The sequence below is a fragment of the Ranitomeya imitator genome, chromosome 7 (assembly GCF_032444005.1).
Source record: "Ranitomeya imitator isolate aRanImi1 chromosome 7, aRanImi1.pri, whole genome shotgun sequence".
Lineage (NCBI taxonomy): Eukaryota > Metazoa > Chordata > Amphibia > Anura > Dendrobatidae > Ranitomeya > Ranitomeya imitator.
This window is the reverse complement of record NC_091288.1, coordinates 141,227,356-141,244,429: the sequence shown is the minus strand read 5'-3', so window position 1 is coordinate 141,244,429 and position 17,074 is coordinate 141,227,356. Positions and strand designations below refer to the sequence as shown.

The 17,074-nt window shown below is 38.7% G+C and overlaps 23 non-coding genes across 23 annotated transcripts; 11 read left to right on the top strand and 12 right to left on the bottom strand.

Moving 5' to 3' along the window:
• Nucleotides 1–1,361: 1,361 nt before the first annotated feature.
• On the bottom strand, nt 1,362–1,443 carry TRNAS-GCU (transfer RNA serine (anticodon GCU)). Its single transcript has one exon. It is a non-coding gene; the product is annotated as a tRNA-Ser (tRNA).
• A 292-nt stretch (nt 1,444–1,735) lies between these two features.
• TRNAT-AGU (transfer RNA threonine (anticodon AGU)) lies at nt 1,736–1,809 on the top strand. The gene has a single exon. It is a non-coding gene; the product is annotated as a tRNA-Thr (tRNA).
• Nucleotides 1,810–2,480: 671 nt separating this feature from the next.
• On the bottom strand, nt 2,481–2,562 carry TRNAS-GCU (transfer RNA serine (anticodon GCU)). The gene has a single exon. It is a non-coding gene; the product is annotated as a tRNA-Ser (tRNA).
• Nucleotides 2,563–2,854: 292 nt separating this feature from the next.
• TRNAT-AGU (transfer RNA threonine (anticodon AGU)) lies at nt 2,855–2,928 on the top strand. Its single transcript has one exon. It is a non-coding gene; the product is annotated as a tRNA-Thr (tRNA).
• Nucleotides 2,929–3,599: 671 nt separating this feature from the next.
• On the bottom strand, nt 3,600–3,681 carry TRNAS-GCU (transfer RNA serine (anticodon GCU)). The gene has a single exon. It is a non-coding gene; the product is annotated as a tRNA-Ser (tRNA).
• A 292-nt stretch (nt 3,682–3,973) lies between these two features.
• TRNAT-AGU (transfer RNA threonine (anticodon AGU)) lies at nt 3,974–4,047 on the top strand. The gene has a single exon. It is a non-coding gene; the product is annotated as a tRNA-Thr (tRNA).
• Nucleotides 4,048–4,718: 671 nt separating this feature from the next.
• TRNAS-GCU (transfer RNA serine (anticodon GCU)) lies at nt 4,719–4,800 on the bottom strand. The gene has a single exon. It is a non-coding gene; the product is annotated as a tRNA-Ser (tRNA).
• Nucleotides 4,801–5,632: 832 nt separating this feature from the next.
• On the bottom strand, nt 5,633–5,714 carry TRNAS-GCU (transfer RNA serine (anticodon GCU)). The gene has a single exon. It is a non-coding gene; the product is annotated as a tRNA-Ser (tRNA).
• A 292-nt stretch (nt 5,715–6,006) lies between these two features.
• TRNAT-AGU (transfer RNA threonine (anticodon AGU)) lies at nt 6,007–6,080 on the top strand. Its single transcript has one exon. It is a non-coding gene; the product is annotated as a tRNA-Thr (tRNA).
• Nucleotides 6,081–7,125: 1,045 nt separating this feature from the next.
• Nucleotides 7,126–7,199, top strand: TRNAT-AGU (transfer RNA threonine (anticodon AGU)). Its single transcript has one exon. It is a non-coding gene; the product is annotated as a tRNA-Thr (tRNA).
• A 671-nt stretch (nt 7,200–7,870) lies between these two features.
• Nucleotides 7,871–7,952, bottom strand: TRNAS-GCU (transfer RNA serine (anticodon GCU)). The gene has a single exon. It is a non-coding gene; the product is annotated as a tRNA-Ser (tRNA).
• Nucleotides 7,953–8,244: 292 nt separating this feature from the next.
• On the top strand, nt 8,245–8,318 carry TRNAT-AGU (transfer RNA threonine (anticodon AGU)). The gene has a single exon. It is a non-coding gene; the product is annotated as a tRNA-Thr (tRNA).
• Nucleotides 8,319–11,227: 2,909 nt separating this feature from the next.
• Nucleotides 11,228–11,309, bottom strand: TRNAS-GCU (transfer RNA serine (anticodon GCU)). The gene has a single exon. It is a non-coding gene; the product is annotated as a tRNA-Ser (tRNA).
• Nucleotides 11,310–11,601: 292 nt separating this feature from the next.
• On the top strand, nt 11,602–11,675 carry TRNAT-AGU (transfer RNA threonine (anticodon AGU)). Its single transcript has one exon. It is a non-coding gene; the product is annotated as a tRNA-Thr (tRNA).
• Nucleotides 11,676–12,346: 671 nt separating this feature from the next.
• Nucleotides 12,347–12,428, bottom strand: TRNAS-GCU (transfer RNA serine (anticodon GCU)). Its single transcript has one exon. It is a non-coding gene; the product is annotated as a tRNA-Ser (tRNA).
• A 292-nt stretch (nt 12,429–12,720) lies between these two features.
• TRNAT-AGU (transfer RNA threonine (anticodon AGU)) lies at nt 12,721–12,794 on the top strand. Its single transcript has one exon. It is a non-coding gene; the product is annotated as a tRNA-Thr (tRNA).
• A 671-nt stretch (nt 12,795–13,465) lies between these two features.
• Nucleotides 13,466–13,547, bottom strand: TRNAS-GCU (transfer RNA serine (anticodon GCU)). The gene has a single exon. It is a non-coding gene; the product is annotated as a tRNA-Ser (tRNA).
• A 292-nt stretch (nt 13,548–13,839) lies between these two features.
• TRNAT-AGU (transfer RNA threonine (anticodon AGU)) lies at nt 13,840–13,913 on the top strand. The gene has a single exon. It is a non-coding gene; the product is annotated as a tRNA-Thr (tRNA).
• A 671-nt stretch (nt 13,914–14,584) lies between these two features.
• Nucleotides 14,585–14,666, bottom strand: TRNAS-GCU (transfer RNA serine (anticodon GCU)). The gene has a single exon. It is a non-coding gene; the product is annotated as a tRNA-Ser (tRNA).
• Nucleotides 14,667–14,958: 292 nt separating this feature from the next.
• On the top strand, nt 14,959–15,032 carry TRNAT-AGU (transfer RNA threonine (anticodon AGU)). The gene has a single exon. It is a non-coding gene; the product is annotated as a tRNA-Thr (tRNA).
• A 671-nt stretch (nt 15,033–15,703) lies between these two features.
• Nucleotides 15,704–15,785, bottom strand: TRNAS-GCU (transfer RNA serine (anticodon GCU)). The gene has a single exon. It is a non-coding gene; the product is annotated as a tRNA-Ser (tRNA).
• A 292-nt stretch (nt 15,786–16,077) lies between these two features.
• TRNAT-AGU (transfer RNA threonine (anticodon AGU)) lies at nt 16,078–16,151 on the top strand. Its single transcript has one exon. It is a non-coding gene; the product is annotated as a tRNA-Thr (tRNA).
• A 671-nt stretch (nt 16,152–16,822) lies between these two features.
• Nucleotides 16,823–16,904, bottom strand: TRNAS-GCU (transfer RNA serine (anticodon GCU)). The gene has a single exon. It is a non-coding gene; the product is annotated as a tRNA-Ser (tRNA).
• Nucleotides 16,905–17,074: the final 170 nt, after the last annotated feature.

The following is a 17,074-nucleotide window of genomic DNA, read 5'->3' as shown; positions in this document are numbered from 1 at the left end:
CAGTTGAGAGAAAAAAAATCTCTGCTGTCGAAACGCTTAAAAAGGAATTAGACGATATAACTTTCTTTAGAGAATAAAGGATGGCATCAAGCATTTCAAAATAAAACCAGTGGATTTACACTTCTAACTCTGCAAAGTTTGATAGCAGCTTTCTTAAAAAGGAAGATAAACTTTCAAGCTTGACGTATCTACCGCTTTGGCTAGAAATGAAAACAATACAACATGAAACAAGCAGAATAAACCGACGAGGATGGGATTAGAACCCATGCATGCAGAGCACAATGGATTAGCAGTCCATCGCCTTAACCACTCGGCCACCTCGTCTACATGGCGCACATGCGCTAAGGAGAAAAGATGTAATGATTATTTTTACGGGTCAGTGTGTTTTCATTGAAGATATTACAGTGTCTATTCTTTACAGTTAGATTGGGGCAAACTCTTTTGGCCCTGCTGTGGCATTCCTTCAATCTGCCTATTCTGTGTCATAACTTGGAAGAAAAACAAGTACCAAGTTGAAGCTGTGCTAGAAGATGGATCATTCAATTATGGAACTTCAAAACCCAAGGCCTTGTCATCGATCCAGATTCTATTGCATTTCATAGGCTTTCCAGCTTGTGGTGCTGTGGCTTAGTTGGTTAAAGCGCCTGTCTAGTAAACAGGAGATCCTGAGTTTGAATCTCAGCCGTGCCTTGTTTTCATCATCTCAAAAAGAAACTTCCTATCTTAAAAATGGGATTTTCACTTGCATGAAACCTCAAATTTACCTTGGTTACGTCTTTACTGATAGTGCAATTGTGAGATGAAGAATGTCTTCTGTATAAGGGCCAAAAAGGAAGAAAGATGGCATCAAGCATGACAACTTAAAACCAGTGGATTTTATTTTGAAATTCCTCCTCTTTATGCATCTGACTCGCTAAGCAGGCTTTCTAAAGTATCACACCTTTTTGTCCTTTGGCTTAGTTGGTCTAAGTGCCTGTTTAGTAAACAGAAAATCTTGATTTCGAACGTCAGCAGTGGTTTTCTTTCTTCATCTCAGTTTGGGTCATTTTAGCAAAAAAAAGGTGGACTTTTGTTCTTGTATGACATTAAACAAGTCTTTACCACAGTCAAAACATAGTGCAGTTGAGAGAAAAAAAATCTCTGCTGTCGAAACGCTTAAAAAGGAATTAGACGATATAACTTTCTTTAGAGAATAAAGGATGGCATCAAGCATTTCAAAATAAAACCAGTGGATTTACACTTCTAACTCTGCAAAGTTTGATAGCAGCTTTCTTAAAAAGGAAGATAAACTTTCAAGCTTGACGTATCTACCGCTTTGGCTAGAAATGAAAACAATACAACATGAAACAAGCAGAATAAACCGACGAGGATGGGATTCGAACCCATGCATGCAGAGCACAATGGATTAGCAGTCCATCGCCTTAACCACTCGGCCACCTCGTCTACATGGCGCACATGCGCTAAGGAGAAAAGATGTAATGATTATTTTTACGGGTCAGTGTGTTTTCATTGATGATATTACAGTGTCTATTCTTTACAGTTAGATTGGGGCAAACTCTTTTGGCCCTGCTGTGGCATTCCTTCAATCTGCCTATTCTGTGTCATAACTTGGAAGAAAAACAAGTACCAAGTTGAAGCTGTGCTAGAAGATGGATCATTCAATTATGGAACTTCAAAACCCAAGGCCTTGTCATCGATCCAGATTCTATTGCATTTCATAGGCTTTTCAGCTTGTGGTGCTGTGGCTTAGTTGGTTAAAGCGCCTGTCTAGTAAACAGGAGATCCTGAGTTCGAATCTCAGCAGTGCCTTGTTTTCATCATCTCAAAAAGAAACTTCCTATCTTAAAAATGGGATTTTCACTTGCATGAAACCTCAAATTTACCTTGGCTACGTCTTTACTGATAGTGCAATTGTGAGATGAAGAATGTCTTCTGTATAAGGGCCAAAAAGGAAGAAAGATGGCATCAAGCATGACAACTTAAAACCAGTGGATTTTATTTTGAAATTCCTCCTCTTTATGCATCTGACTCGCTAAGCAGGCTTTCTAAAGTATCACACCTTTTTGTCCTTTGGCTTAGTTGGTCTAAGTGCCTGTTTAGTAAACAGAAAATCTTGATTTCGAACGTCAGCAGTGGTTTTCTTTCTTCATCTCAGTTTGGGTCATTTTAGCAAAAAAAAGGTGGACTTTTGTTCTTGTATGACATTAAACAAGTCTTTACCACAGTCAAAACATAGTGCAGTTGAGAGAAAAAAAATCTCTGCTGTCGAAACGCTTAAAAAGGAATTAGACGATATAACTTTCTTTAGAGAATAAAGGATGGCATCAAGCATTTCAAAATAAAACCAGTGGATTTACACTTCTAACTCTGCAAAGTTTGATAGCAGCTTTCTTAAAAAGGAAGATAAACTTTCAAGCTTGACGTATCTACCGCTTTGGCTAGAAATGAAAACAATACAACATGAAACAAGCAGAATAAACCGACGAGGATGGGATTCGAACCCATGCATGCAGAGCACAATGGATTAGCAGTCCATCGCCTTAACCACTCGGCCACCTCGTCTACATGGCGCACATGCGCTAAGGAGAAAAGATGTAATGATTATTTTTACGGGTCAGTGTGTTTTCATTGAAGATATTACAGTGTCTATTCTTTACAGTTAGATTGGGGCAAACTCTTTTGGCCCTGCTGTGGCATTCCTTCAATCTGCCTATTCTGTGTCATAACTTGGAAGAAAAACAAGTACCAAGTTGAAGCTGTGCTAGAAGATGGATCATTCAATTATGGAACTTCAAAACCCAAGGCCTTGTCATCGATCCAGATTCTATTGCATTTCATAGGCTTTCCAGCTTGTGGTGCTGTGGCTTAGTTGGTTAAAGCGCCTGTCTAGTAAACAGGAGATCCTGAGTTCGAATCTCAGCAGTGCCTTGTTTTCATCATCTCAAAAAGAAACTTCCTATCTTAAAAATGGGATTTTCACTTGCATGAAACCTCAAATTTACCTTGGCTACGTCTTTACTGATAGTGCAATTGTGAGATGAAGAATGTCTTCTGTATAAGGGCCAAAAAGGAAGAAAGATGGCATCAAGCATGACAACTTAAAACCAGTGGATTTTATTTTGAAATTCCTCCTCTTTATGCATCTGACTCGCTAAGCAGGCTTTCTAAAGTAACACACCTTTTTGTCCTTTGGCTTAGTTGGTCTAAGTGCCTGTTTAGTAAACAGAAAATCTTGATTTCGAACGTCAGCAGTGGTTTTCTTTCTTCATCTCAGTTTGGGTCATTTTAGCAAAAAAAAGGTGGACTTTTGTTCTTGTATGACATTAAACAAGTCTTTACCACAGTCAAAACATAGTGCAGTTGAGAGAAAAAAAATCTCTGCTGTCGAAACGCTTAAAAAGGAATTAGACGATATAACTTTCTTTAGAGAATAAAGGATGGCATCAAGCATTTCAAAATAAAACCAGTGGATTTACACTTCTAACTCTGCAAAGTTTGATAGCAGCTTTCTTAAAAAGGAAGATAAACTTTCAAGCTTGACGTATCTACCGCTTTGGCTAGAAATGAAAACAATACAACATGAAACAAGCAGAATAAACCGACGAGGATGGGATTCGAACCCATGCATGCAGAGCACAATGGATTAGCAGTCCATCGCCTTAACCACTCGGCCACCTCGTCTACATGGCGCACATGCACTAAGGAGAAAAGATGTAATGATTATTTTTACGGGTCAGTGTGTTTTCATTGAAGATATTACAGTGTCTATTCTTTACAGTTAGATTGGGGCAAACTCTTTTGGCCCTGCTGTGGCATTCCTTCAATCTGCCTATTCTGTGTCATAACTTGGAAGAAAAACAAGTACCAAGTTGAAGCTGTGCTAGAAGATGGATCATTCAATTATGGAACTTCAAAACCCAAGGCCTTGTCATCGATCCAGATTCTATTGCATTTCATAGGCTTTCCAGCTTGTGGTGCTGTGGCTTAGTTGGTTAAAGCGCCTGTCTAGTAAACAGGAGATCCTGAGTTCGAATCTCAGCAGTGCCTTGTTTTCATCATCTCAAAAAGAAACTTCCTATCTTAAAAATGGGATTTTCACTTGCATGAAACCTCAAATTTACCTTGGCTACGTCTTTACTGATAGTGCAATTGTGAGATGAAGAATGTCTTCTGTATAAGGGCCAAAAAGGAAGAAAGATGGCATCAAGCATGACAACTTAAAACCAGTGGATTTTATTTTGAAATTCCTCCTCTTTATGCATCTGACTCGCTAAGCAGGCTTTCTAAAGTAACACACCTTTTTGTCCTTTGGCTTAGTTGGTCTAAGTGCCTGTTTAGTAAACAGAAAATCTTGATTTCGAACGTCAGCAGTGGTTTTCTTTCTTCATCTCAGTTTGGGTCATTTTAGCAAAAAAAAGGTGGACTTTTGTTCTTGTATGACATTAAACAAGTCTTTACCACAGTCAAAACATAGTGCAGTTGAGAGAAAAAAAATCTCTGCTGTCGAAACGCTTAAAAAGGAATTAGACGATATAACTTTCTTTAGAGAATAAAGGATGGCATCAAGCATTTCAAAATAAAACCAGTGGATTTACACTTCTAACTCTGCAAAGTTTGATAGCAGCTTTCTTAAAAAGGAAGATAAACTTTCAAGCTTGACGTATCTACCGCTTTGGCTAGAAATGAAAACAATACAACATGAAACAAGCAGAATAAACCGACGAGGATGGGATTCGAACCCATGCATGCAGAGCACAATGGATTAGCAGTCCATCGCCTTAACCACTCGGCCACCTCGTCTACATGGCGCACATGCGCTAAGGAGAAAAGATGTAATGATTATTTTTACGGGTCAGTGTGTTTTCATTGAAGATATTACAGTGTCTATTCTTTACAGTTAGATTGGGGCAAACTCTTTTGGCCCTGCTGTGGCATTCCTTCAATCTGCCTATTCTGTGTCATAACTTGGAAGAAAAACAAGTACCAAGTTGAAGCTGTGCTAGAAGATGGATCATTCAATTATGGAACTTCAAAACCCAAGGCCTTGTCATCGATCCAGATTCTATTGCATTTCATAGGCTTTCCAGCTTGTGGTGCTGTGGCTTAGTTGGTTGGCATCAAGCATGACAACTTAAAACCAGTGGATTTTATTTTGAAATTCCTCCTCTTTATGCATCTGACTCGCTAAGCAGGCTTTCTAAAGTATCACACCTTTTTGTCCTTTGGCTTAGTTGGTCTAAGTGCCTGTTTAGTAAACAGAAAATCTTGATTTCGAACGTCAGCAGTGGTTTTCTTTCTTCATCTCAGTTTGGGTCATTTTAGCAAAAAAAAGGTGGACTTTTGTTCTTGTATGACATTAAACAAGTCTTTACCACAGTCAAAACATAGTGCAGTTGAGAGAAAAAAAATCTCTGCTGTCGAAACGCTTAAAAAGGAATTAGACGATATAACTTTCTTTAGAGAATAAAGGATGGCATCAAGCATTTCAAAATAAAACCAGTGGATTTACACTTCTAACTCTGCAAAGTTTGATAGCAGCTTTCTTAAAAAGGAAGATAAACTTTCAAGCTTGACGTATCTACCGCTTTGGCTAGAAATGAAAACAATACAACATGAAACAAGCAGAATAAACCGACGAGGATGGGATTCGAACCCATGCATGCAGAGCACAATGGATTAGCAGTCCATCGCCTTAACCACTCGGCCACCTCGTCTACATGGCGCACATGCGCTAAGGAGAAAAGATGTAATGATTATTTTTACGGGTCAGTGTGTTTTCATTGAAGATATTACAGTGTCTATTCTTTACAGTTAGATTGGGGCAAACTCTTTTGGCCCTGCTGTGGCATTCCTTCAATCTGCCTATTCTGTGTCATAACTTGGAAGAAAAACAAGTACCAAGTTGAAGCTGTGCTAGAAGATGGATCATTCAATTATGGAACTTCAAAACCCAAGGCCTTGTCATCGATCCAGATTCTATTGCATTTCATAGGCTTTCCAGCTTGTGGTGCTGTGGCTTAGTTGGTTAAAGCGCCTGTCTAGTAAACAGGAGATCCTGAGTTCGAATCTCAGCAGTGCCTTGTTTTCATCATCTCAAAAAGAAACTTCCTATCTTAAAAATGGGATTTTCACTTGCATGAAACCTCAAATTTACCTTGGCTACGTCTTTACTGATAGTGCAATTGTGAGATGAAGAATGTCTTCTGTAAAAGGGCCAAAAATGAAGAAAGATGGCATCAAGCATGACAACTTAAAACCAGTGGATTTTATTTTGAAATTCCTCCTCTTTATGCATCTGACTCGCTAAGCAGGCTTTCTAAAGTATCACACCTTTTTGTCCTTTGGCTTAGTTGGTCTAAGTGCCTGTTTAGTAAACAGAAAATCTTGATTTCGAACGTCAGCAGTGGTTTTCTTTCTTCATCTCAGTTTGGGTCATTTTAGCAAAAAAAAGGTGGACTTTTGTTCTTGTATGACATTAAACAAGTCTTTACCACAGTCAAAACATAGTGCAGTTGAGAGAAAAAAAATCTCTGCTGTCGAAACGCTTAAAAAGGAATTAGACGATATAACTTTCTTTAGAGAATAAAGGATGGCATCAAGCATTTCAAAATAAAACCAGTGGATTTACACTTCTAACTCTGCAAAGTTTGATAGCAGCTTTCTTAAAAAGGAAGATAAACTTTCAAGCTTGACGTATCTACCGCTTTGGCTAGAAATGAAAACAATACAACATGAAACAAGCAGAATAAACCGACGAGGATGGGATTAGAACCCATGCATGCAGAGCACAATGGATTAGCAGTCCATCGCCTTAACCACTCGGCCACCTCGTCTACATGGCGCACATGCGCTAAGGAGAAAAGATGTAATGATTATTTTTACGGGTCAGTGTGTTTTCATTGAAGATATTACAGTGTCTATTCTTTACAGTTAGATTGGGGCAAACTCTTTTGGCCCTGCTGTGGCATTCCTTCAATCTGCCTATTCTGTGTCATAACTTGGAAGAAAAACAAGTACCAAGTTGAAGCTGTGCTAGAAGATGGATCATTCAATTATGGAACTTCAAAACCCAAGGCCTTGTCATCGATCCAGATTCTATTGCATTTCATAGGCTTTCCAGCTTGTGGTGCTGTGGCTTAGTTGGTTAAAGCGCCTGTCTAGTAAACAGGAGATCCTGAGTTCGAATCTCAGCAGTGCCTTGTTTTCATCATCTCAAAAAGAAACTTCCTATCTTAAAAATGGGATTTTCACTTGCATGAAACCTCAAATTTACCTTGGCTACGTCTTTACTGATAGTGCAATTGTGAGATGAAGAATGTCTTCTGTAAAAGGGCCAAAAATGAAGAAAGATGGCATCAAGCATGACAACTTAAAACCAGTGGATTTTATTTTGAAATTCCTCCTCTTTATGCATCTGACTCGCTAAGCAGGCTTTCTAAAGTATCACACCTTTTTGTCCTTTGGCTTAGTTGGTCTAAGTGCCTGTTTAGTAAACAGAAAATCTTGATTTCGAACGTCAGCAGTGGTTTTCTTTCTTCATCTCAGTTTGGGTCATTTTAGCAAAAAAAAGGTGGACTTTTGTTCTTGTATGACATTAAACAAGTCTTTACCACAGTCAAAACATAGTGCAGTTGAGAGAAAAAAAATCTCTGCTGTCGAAACGCTTAAAAAGGAATTAGACGATATAACTTTCTTTAGAGAATAAAGGATGGCATCAAGCATTTCAAAATAAAACCAGTGGATTTACACTTCTAACTCTGCAAAGTTTGATAGCAGCTTTCTTAAAAAGGAAGATAAACTTTCAAGCTTGACGTATCTACCGCTTTGGCTAGAAATGAAAACAATACAACATGAAACAAGCAGAATAAACCGACGAGGATGGGATTCGAACCCATGCATGCAGAGCACAATGGATTAGCAGTCCATCGCCTTAACCACTCGGCCACCTCGTCTACATGGCGCACATGCGCTAAGGAGAAAAGATGTAATGATTATTTTTACGGGTCAGTGTGTTTTCATTGAAGATATTACAGTGTCTATTCTTTACAGTTAGATTGGGGCAAACTCTTTTGGCCCTGCTGTGGCATTCCTTCAATCTGCCTATTCTGTGTCATAACTTGGAAGAAAAACAAGTACCAAGTTGAAGCTGTGCTAGAAGATGGATCATTCAATTATGGAACTTCAAAACCCAAGGCCTTGTCATCGATCCAGATTCTATTGCATTTCATAGGCTTTCCAGCTTGTGGTGCTGTGGCTTAGTTGGTTAAAGCGCCTGTCTAGTAAACAGGAGATCCTGAGTTCGAATCTCAGCAGTGCCTTGTTTTCATCATCTCAAAAAGAAACTTCCTATCTTAAAAATGGGATTTTCACTTGCATGAAACCTCAAATTTACCTTGGCTACGTCTTTACTGATAGTGCAATTGTGAGATGAAGAATGTCTTCTGTATAAGGGCCAAAAAGGAAGAAAGATGGCATCAAGCATGACAACTTAAAACCAGTGGATTTTATTTTGAAATTCCTCCTCTTTATGCATCTGACTCGCTAAGCAGGCTTTCTAAAGTATCACACCTTTTTGTCTTTTGGCTTAGTTGGTCTAAGTGCCTGTTTAGTAAACAGAAAATCTTGATTTCGAACGTCAGCAGTGGTTTTCTTTCTTCATCTCAGTTTGGGTCATTTTAGCAAAAAAAAGGTGGACTTTTGTTCTTGTATGACATTAAACAAGTCTTTACCACAGTCAAAACATAGTGCAGTTGAGAGAAAAAAAATCTCTGCTGTCGAAACGCTTAAAAAGGAATTAGACGATATAACTTTCTTTAGAGAATAAAGGATGGCATCAAGCATTTCAAAATAAAACCAGTGGATTTACACTTCTAACTCTGCAAAGTTTGATAGCAGCTTTCTTAAAAAGGAAGATAAACTTTCAAGCTTGACGTATCTACCGCTTTGGCTAGAAATGAAAACAATACAACATGAAACAAGCAGAATAAACCGACGAGGATGGGATTAGAACCCATGCATGCAGAGCACAATGGATTAGCAGTCCATCGCCTTAACCACTCGGCCACCTCGTCTACATGGCGCACATGCGCTAAGGAGAAAAGATGTAATGATTATTTTTACGGGTCAGTGTGTTTTCATTGAAGATATTACAGTGTCTATTCTTTACAGTTAGATTGGGGCAAACTCTTTTGGCCCTGCTGTGGCATTCCTTCAATCTGCCTATTCTGTGTCATAACTTGGAAGAAAAACAAGTACCAAGTTGAAGCTGTGCTAGAAGATGGATCATTCAATTATGGAACTTCAAAACCCAAGGCCTTGTCATCGATCCAGATTCTATTGCATTTCATAGGCTTTCCAGCTTGTGGTGCTGTGGCTTAGTTGGTTAAAGCGCCTGTCTAGTAAACAGGAGATCCTGAGTTTGAATCTCAGCCGTGCCTTGTTTTCATCATCTCAAAAAGAAACTTCCTATCTTAAAAATGGGATTTTCACTTGCATGAAACCTCAAATTTACCTTGGTTACGTCTTTACTGATAGTGCAATTGTGAGATGAAGAATGTCTTCTGTATAAGGGCCAAAAAGGAAGAAAGATGGCATCAAGCATGACAACTTAAAACCAGTGGATTTTATTTTGAAATTCCTCCTCTTTATGCATCTGACTCGCTAAGCAGGCTTTCTAAAGTATCACACCTTTTTGTCCTTTGGCTTAGTTGGTCTAAGTGCCTGTTTAGTAAACAGAAAATCTTGATTTCGAACGTCAGCAGTGGTTTTCTTTCTTCATCTCAGTTTGGGTCATTTTAGCAAAAAAAAGGTGGACTTTTGTTCTTGTATGACATTAAACAAGTCTTTACCACAGTCAAAACATAGTGCAGTTGAGAGAAAAAAAATCTCTGCTGTCGAAATGCTTAAAAAGGAATTAGACGATATAACTTTCTTTAGAGAATAAAGGATGGCATCAAGCATTTCAAAATAAAACCAGTGGATTTACACTTCTAACTCTGCAAAGTTTGATAGCAGCTTTCTTAAAAAGGAAGATAAACTTTCAAGCTTGACGTATCTACCGCTTTGGCTAGAAATGAAAACAATACAACATGAAACAAGCAGAATAAACCGACGAGGATGGGATTAGAACCCATGCATGCAGAGCACAATGGATTAGCAGTCCATCGCCTTAACCACTCGGCCACCTCGTCTACATGGCGCACATGCGCTAAGGAGAAAAGATGTAATGATTATTTTTACGGGTCAGTGTGTTTTCATTGAAGATATTACAGTGTCTATTCTTTACAGTTAGATTGGGGCAAACTCTTTTGGCCCTGCTGTGGCATTCCTTCAATCTGCCTATTCTGTGTCATAACTTGGAAGAAAAACAAGTACCAAGTTGAAGCTGTGCTAGAAGATGGATCATTCAATTATGGAACTTCAAAACCCAAGGCCTTGTCATCGATCCAGATTCTATTGCATTTCATAGGCTTTCCAGCTTGTGGTGCTGTGGCTTAGTTGGTTAAAGCGCCTGTCTAGTAAACAGGAGATCCTGAGTTTGAATCTCAGCCGTGCCTTGTTTTCATCATCTCAAAAAGAAACTTCCTATCTTAAAAATGGGATTTTCACTTGCATGAAACCTCAAATTTACCTTGGTTACGTCTTTACTGATAGTGCAATTGTGAGATGAAGAATGTCTTCTGTATAAGGGCCAAAAAGGAAGAAAGATGGCATCAAGCATGACAACTTAAAACCAGTGGATTTTATTTTGAAATTCCTCCTCTTTATGCATCTGACTCGCTAAGCAGGCTTTCTAAAGTATCACACCTTTTTGTCCTTTGGCTTAGTTGGTCTAAGTGCCTGTTTAGTAAACAGAAAATCTTGATTTCGAACGTCAGCAGTGGTTTTCTTTCTTCATCTCAGTTTGGGTCATTTTAGCAAAAAAAAGGTGGACTTTTGTTCTTGTATGACATTAAACAAGTCTTTACCACAGTCAAAACATAGTGCAGTTGAGAGAAAAAAAATCTCTGCTGTCGAAACGCTTAAAAAGGAATTAGACGATATAACTTTCTTTAGAGAATAAAGGATGGCATCAAGCATTTCAAAATAAAACCAGTGGATTTACACTTCTAACTCTGCAAAGTTTGATAGCAGCTTTCTTAAAAAGGAAGATAAACTTTCAAGCTTGACGTATCTACCGCTTTGGCTAGAAATGAAAACAATACAACATGAAACAAGCAGAATAAACCGACGAGGATGGGATTCGAACCCATGCATGCAGAGCACAATGGATTAGCAGTCCATCGCCTTAACCACTCGGCCACCTCGTCTACATGGCGCACATGCGCTAAGGAGAAAAGATGTAATGATTATTTTTACGGGTCAGTGTGTTTTCATTGATGATATTACAGTGTCTATTCTTTACAGTTAGATTGGGGCAAACTCTTTTGGCCCTGCTGTGGCATTCCTTCAATCTGCCTATTCTGTGTCATAACTTGGAAGAAAAACAAGTACCAAGTTGAAGCTGTGCTAGAAGATGGATCATTCAATTATGGAACTTCAAAACCCAAGGCCTTGTCATCGATCCAGATTCTATTGCATTTCATAGGCTTTTCAGCTTGTGGTGCTGTGGCTTAGTTGGTTAAAGCGCCTGTCTAGTAAACAGGAGATCCTGAGTTCGAATCTCAGCAGTGCCTTGTTTTCATCATCTCAAAAAGAAACTTCCTATCTTAAAAATGGGATTTTCACTTGCATGAAACCTCAAATTTACCTTGGCTACGTCTTTACTGATAGTGCAATTGTGAGATGAAGAATGTCTTCTGTATAAGGGCCAAAAAGGAAGAAAGATGGCATCAAGCATGACAACTTAAAACCAGTGGATTTTATTTTGAAATTCCTCCTCTTTATGCATCTGACTCGCTAAGCAGGCTTTCTAAAGTATCACACCTTTTTGTCCTTTGGCTTAGTTGGTCTAAGTGCCTGTTTAGTAAACAGAAAATCTTGATTTCGAACGTCAGCAGTGGTTTTCTTTCTTCATCTCAGTTTGGGTCATTTTAGCAAAAAAAAGGTGGACTTTTGTTCTTGTATGACATTAAACAAGTCTTTACCACAGTCAAAACATAGTGCAGTTGAGAGAAAAAAAATCTCTGCTGTCGAAACGCTTAAAAAGGAATTAGACGATATAACTTTCTTTAGAGAATAAAGGATGGCATCAAGCATTTCAAAATAAAACCAGTGGATTTACACTTCTAACTCTGCAAAGTTTGATAGCAGCTTTCTTAAAAAGGAAGATAAACTTTCAAGCTTGACGTATCTACCGCTTTGGCTAGAAATGAAAACAATACAACATGAAACAAGCAGAATAAACCGACGAGGATGGGATTCGAACCCATGCATGCAGAGCACAATGGATTAGCAGTCCATCGCCTTAACCACTCGGCCACCTCGTCTACATGGCGCACATGCGCTAAGGAGAAAAGATGTAATGATTATTTTTACGGGTCAGTGTGTTTTCATTGAAGATATTACAGTGTCTATTCTTTACAGTTAGATTGGGGCAAACTCTTTTGGCCCTGCTGTGGCATTCCTTCAATCTGCCTATTCTGTGTCATAACTTGGAAGAAAAACAAGTACCAAGTTGAAGCTGTGCTAGAAGATGGATCATTCAATTATGGAACTTCAAAACCCAAGGCCTTGTCATCGATCCAGATTCTATTGCATTTCATAGGCTTTCCAGCTTGTGGTGCTGTGGCTTAGTTGGTTAAAGCGCCTGTCTAGTAAACAGGAGATCCTGAGTTCGAATCTCAGCAGTGCCTTGTTTTCATCATCTCAAAAAGAAACTTCCTATCTTAAAAATGGGATTTTCACTTGCATGAAACCTCAAATTTACCTTGGCTACGTCTTTACTGATAGTGCAATTGTGAGATGAAGAATGTCTTCTGTATAAGGGCCAAAAAGGAAGAAAGATGGCATCAAGCATGACAACTTAAAACCAGTGGATTTTATTTTGAAATTCCTCCTCTTTATGCATCTGACTCGCTAAGCAGGCTTTCTAAAGTATCACACCTTTTTGTCCTTTGGCTTAGTTGGTCTAAGTGCCTGTTTAGTAAACAGAAAATCTTGATTTCGAACGTCAGCAGTGGTTTTCTTTCTTCATCTCAGTTTGGGTCATTTTAGCAAAAAAAAGGTGGACTTTTGTTCTTGTATGACATTAAACAAGTCTTTACCACAGTCAAAACATAGTGCAGTTGAGAGAAAAAAAATCTCTGCTGTCGAAACGCTTAAAAAGGAATTAGACGATATAACTTTCTTTAGAGAATAAAGGATGGCATCAAGCATTTCAAAATAAAACCAGTGGATTTACACTTCTAACTCTGCAAAGTTTGATAGCAGCTTTCTTAAAAAGGAAGATAAACTTTCAAGCTTGACGTATCTACCGCTTTGGCTAGAAATGAAAACAATACAACATGAAACAAGCAGAATAAACCGACGAGGATGGGATTCGAACCCATGCATGCAGAGCACAATGGATTAGCAGTCCATCGCCTTAACCACTCGGCCACCTCGTCTACATGGCGCACATGCACTAAGGAGAAAAGATGTAATGATTATTTTTACGGGTCAGTGTGTTTTCATTGAAGATATTACAGTGTCTATTCTTTACAGTTAGATTGGGGCAAACTCTTTTGGCCCTGCTGTGGCATTCCTTCAATCTGCCTATTCTGTGTCATAACTTGGAAGAAAAACAAGTACCAAGTTGAAGCTGTGCTAGAAGATGGATCATTCAATTATGGAACTTCAAAACCCAAGGCCTTGTCATCGATCCAGATTCTATTGCATTTCATAGGCTTTCCAGCTTGTGGTGCTGTGGCTTAGTTGGTTAAAGCGCCTGTCTAGTAAACAGGAGATCCTGAGTTCGAATCTCAGCAGTGCCTTGTTTTCATCATCTCAAAAAGAAACTTCCTATCTTAAAAATGGGATTTTCACTTGCATGAAACCTCAAATTTACCTTGGCTACGTCTTTACTGATAGTGCAATTGTGAGATGAAGAATGTCTTCTGTATAAGGGCCAAAAAGGAAGAAAGATGGCATCAAGCATGACAACTTAAAACCAGTGGATTTTATTTTGAAATTCCTCCTCTTTATGCATCTGACTCGCTAAGCAGGCTTTCTAAAGTAACACACCTTTTTGTCCTTTGGCTTAGTTGGTCTAAGTGCCTGTTTAGTAAACAGAAAATCTTGATTTCGAACGTCAGCAGTGGTTTTCTTTCTTCATCTCAGTTTGGGTCATTTTAGCAAAAAAAAGGTGGACTTTTGTTCTTGTATGACATTAAACAAGTCTTTACCACAGTCAAAACATAGTGCAGTTGAGAGAAAAAAAATCTCTGCTGTCGAAACGCTTAAAAAGGAATTAGACGATATAACTTTCTTTAGAGAATAAAGGATGGCATCAAGCATTTCAAAATAAAACCAGTGGATTTACACTTCTAACTCTGCAAAGTTTGATAGCAGCTTTCTTAAAAAGGAAGATAAACTTTCAAGCTTGACGTATCTACCGCTTTGGCTAGAAATGAAAACAATACAACATGAAACAAGCAGAATAAACCGACGAGGATGGGATTCGAACCCATGCATGCAGAGCACAATGGATTAGCAGTCCATCGCCTTAACCACTCGGCCACCTCGTCTACATGGCGCACATGCGCTAAGGAGAAAAGATGTAATGATTATTTTTACGGGTCAGTGTGTTTTCATTGAAGATATTACAGTGTCTATTCTTTACAGTTAGATTGGGGCAAACTCTTTTGGCCCTGCTGTGGCATTCCTTCAATCTGCCTATTCTGTGTCATAACTTGGAAGAAAAACAAGTACCAAGTTGAAGCTGTGCTAGAAGATGGATCATTCAATTATGGAACTTCAAAACCCAAGGCCTTGTCATCGATCCAGATTCTATTGCATTTCATAGGCTTTCCAGCTTGTGGTGCTGTGGCTTAGTTGGTTAAAGCGCCTGTCTAGTAAACAGGAGATCCTGAGTTCGAATCTCAGCAGTGCCTTGTTTTCATCATCTCAAAAAGAAACTTCCTATCTTAAAAATGGGATTTTCACTTGCATGAAACCTCAAATTTACCTTGGCTACGTCTTTACTGATAGTGCAATTGTGAGATGAAGAATGTCTTCTGTATAAGGGCCAAAAAGGAAGAAAGATGGCATCAAGCATGACAACTTAAAACCAGTGGATTTTATTTTGAAATTCCTCCTCTTTATGCATCTGACTCGCTAAGCAGGCTTTCTAAAGTATCACACCTTTTTGTCCTTTGGCTTAGTTGGTCTAAGTGCCTGTTTAGTAAACAGAAAATCTTGATTTCGAACGTCAGCAGTGGTTTTCTTTCTTCATCTCAGTTTGGGTCATTTTAGCAAAAAAAAGGTGGACTTTTGTTCTTGTATGACATTAAACAAGTCTTTACCACAGTCAAAACATAGTGCAGTTGAGAGAAAAAAAATCTCTGCTGTCGAAACGCTTAAAAAGGAATTAGACGATATAACTTTCTTTAGAGAATAAAGGATGGCATCAAGCATTTCAAAATAAAACCAGTGGATTTACACTTCTAACTCTGCAAAGTTTGATAGCAGCTTTCTTAAAAAGGAAGATAAACTTTCAAGCTTGACGTATCTACCGCTTTGGCTAGAAATGAAAACAATACAACATGAAACAAGCAGAATAAACCGACGAGGATGGGATTCGAACCCATGCATGCAGAGCACAATGGATTAGCAGTCCATCGCCTTAACCACTCGGCCACCTCGTCTACATGGCGCACATGCGCTAAGGAGAAAAGATGTAATGATTATTTTTACGGGTCAGTGTGTTTTCATTGAAGATATTACAGTGTCTATTCTTTACAGTTAGATTGGGGCAAACTCTTTTGGCCCTGCTGTGGCATTCCTTCAATCTGCCTATTCTGTGTCATAACTTGGAAGAAAAACAAGTACCAAGTTGAAGCTGTGCTAGAAGATGGATCATTCAATTATGGAACTTCAAAACCCAAGGCCTTGTCATCGATCCAGATTCTATTGCATTTCATAGGCTTTCCAGCTTGTGGTGCTGTGGCTTAGTTGGTTAAAGCGCCTGTCTAGTAAACAGGAGATCCTGAGTTCGAATCTCAGCAGTGCCTTGTTTTCATCATCTCAAAAAGAAACTTCCTATCTTAAAAATGGGATTTTCACTTGCATGAAACCTCAAATTTACCTTGGCTACGTCTTTACTGATAGTGCAATTGTGAGATGAAGAATGTCTTCTGTATAAGGGCCAAAAAGGAAGAAAGATGGCATCAAGCATGACAACTTAAAACCAGTGGATTTTATTTTGAAATTCCTCCTCTTTATGCATCTGACTCGCTAAGCAGGCTTTCTAAAGTATCACACCTTTTTGTCCTTTGGCTTAGTTGGTCTAAGTGCCTGTTTAGTAAACAGAAAATCTTGATTTCGAACGTCAGCAGTGGTTTTCTTTCTTCATCTCAGTTTGGGTCATTTTAGCAAAAAAAAGGTGGACTTTTGTTCTTGTATGACATTAAACAAGTCTTTACCACAGTCAAAACATAGTGCAGTTGAGAGAAAAAAAATCTCTGCTGTCGAAACGCTTAAAAAGGAATTAGACGATATAACTTTCTTTAGAGAATAAAGGATGGCATCAAGCATTTCAAAATAAAACCAGTGGATTTACACTTCTAACTCTGCAAAGTTTGATAGCAGCTTTCTTAAAAAGGAAGATAAACTTTCAAGCTTGACGTATCTACCGCTTTGGCTAGAAATGAAAACAATACAACATGAAACAAGCAGAATAAACCGACGAGGATGGGATTCGAACCCATGCATGCAGAGCACAATGGATTAGCAGTCCATCGCCTTAACCACTCGGCCACCTCGTCTACATGGCGCACATGCGCTAAGGAGAAAAGATGTAATGATTATTTTTACGGGTCAGTGTGTTTTCATTGAAGATATTACAGTGTCTATTCTTTACAGTTAGATTGGGGCAAACTCTTTTGGCCCTGCTGTGGCATTCCTTCAATCTGCCTATTCTGTGTCATAACTTGGA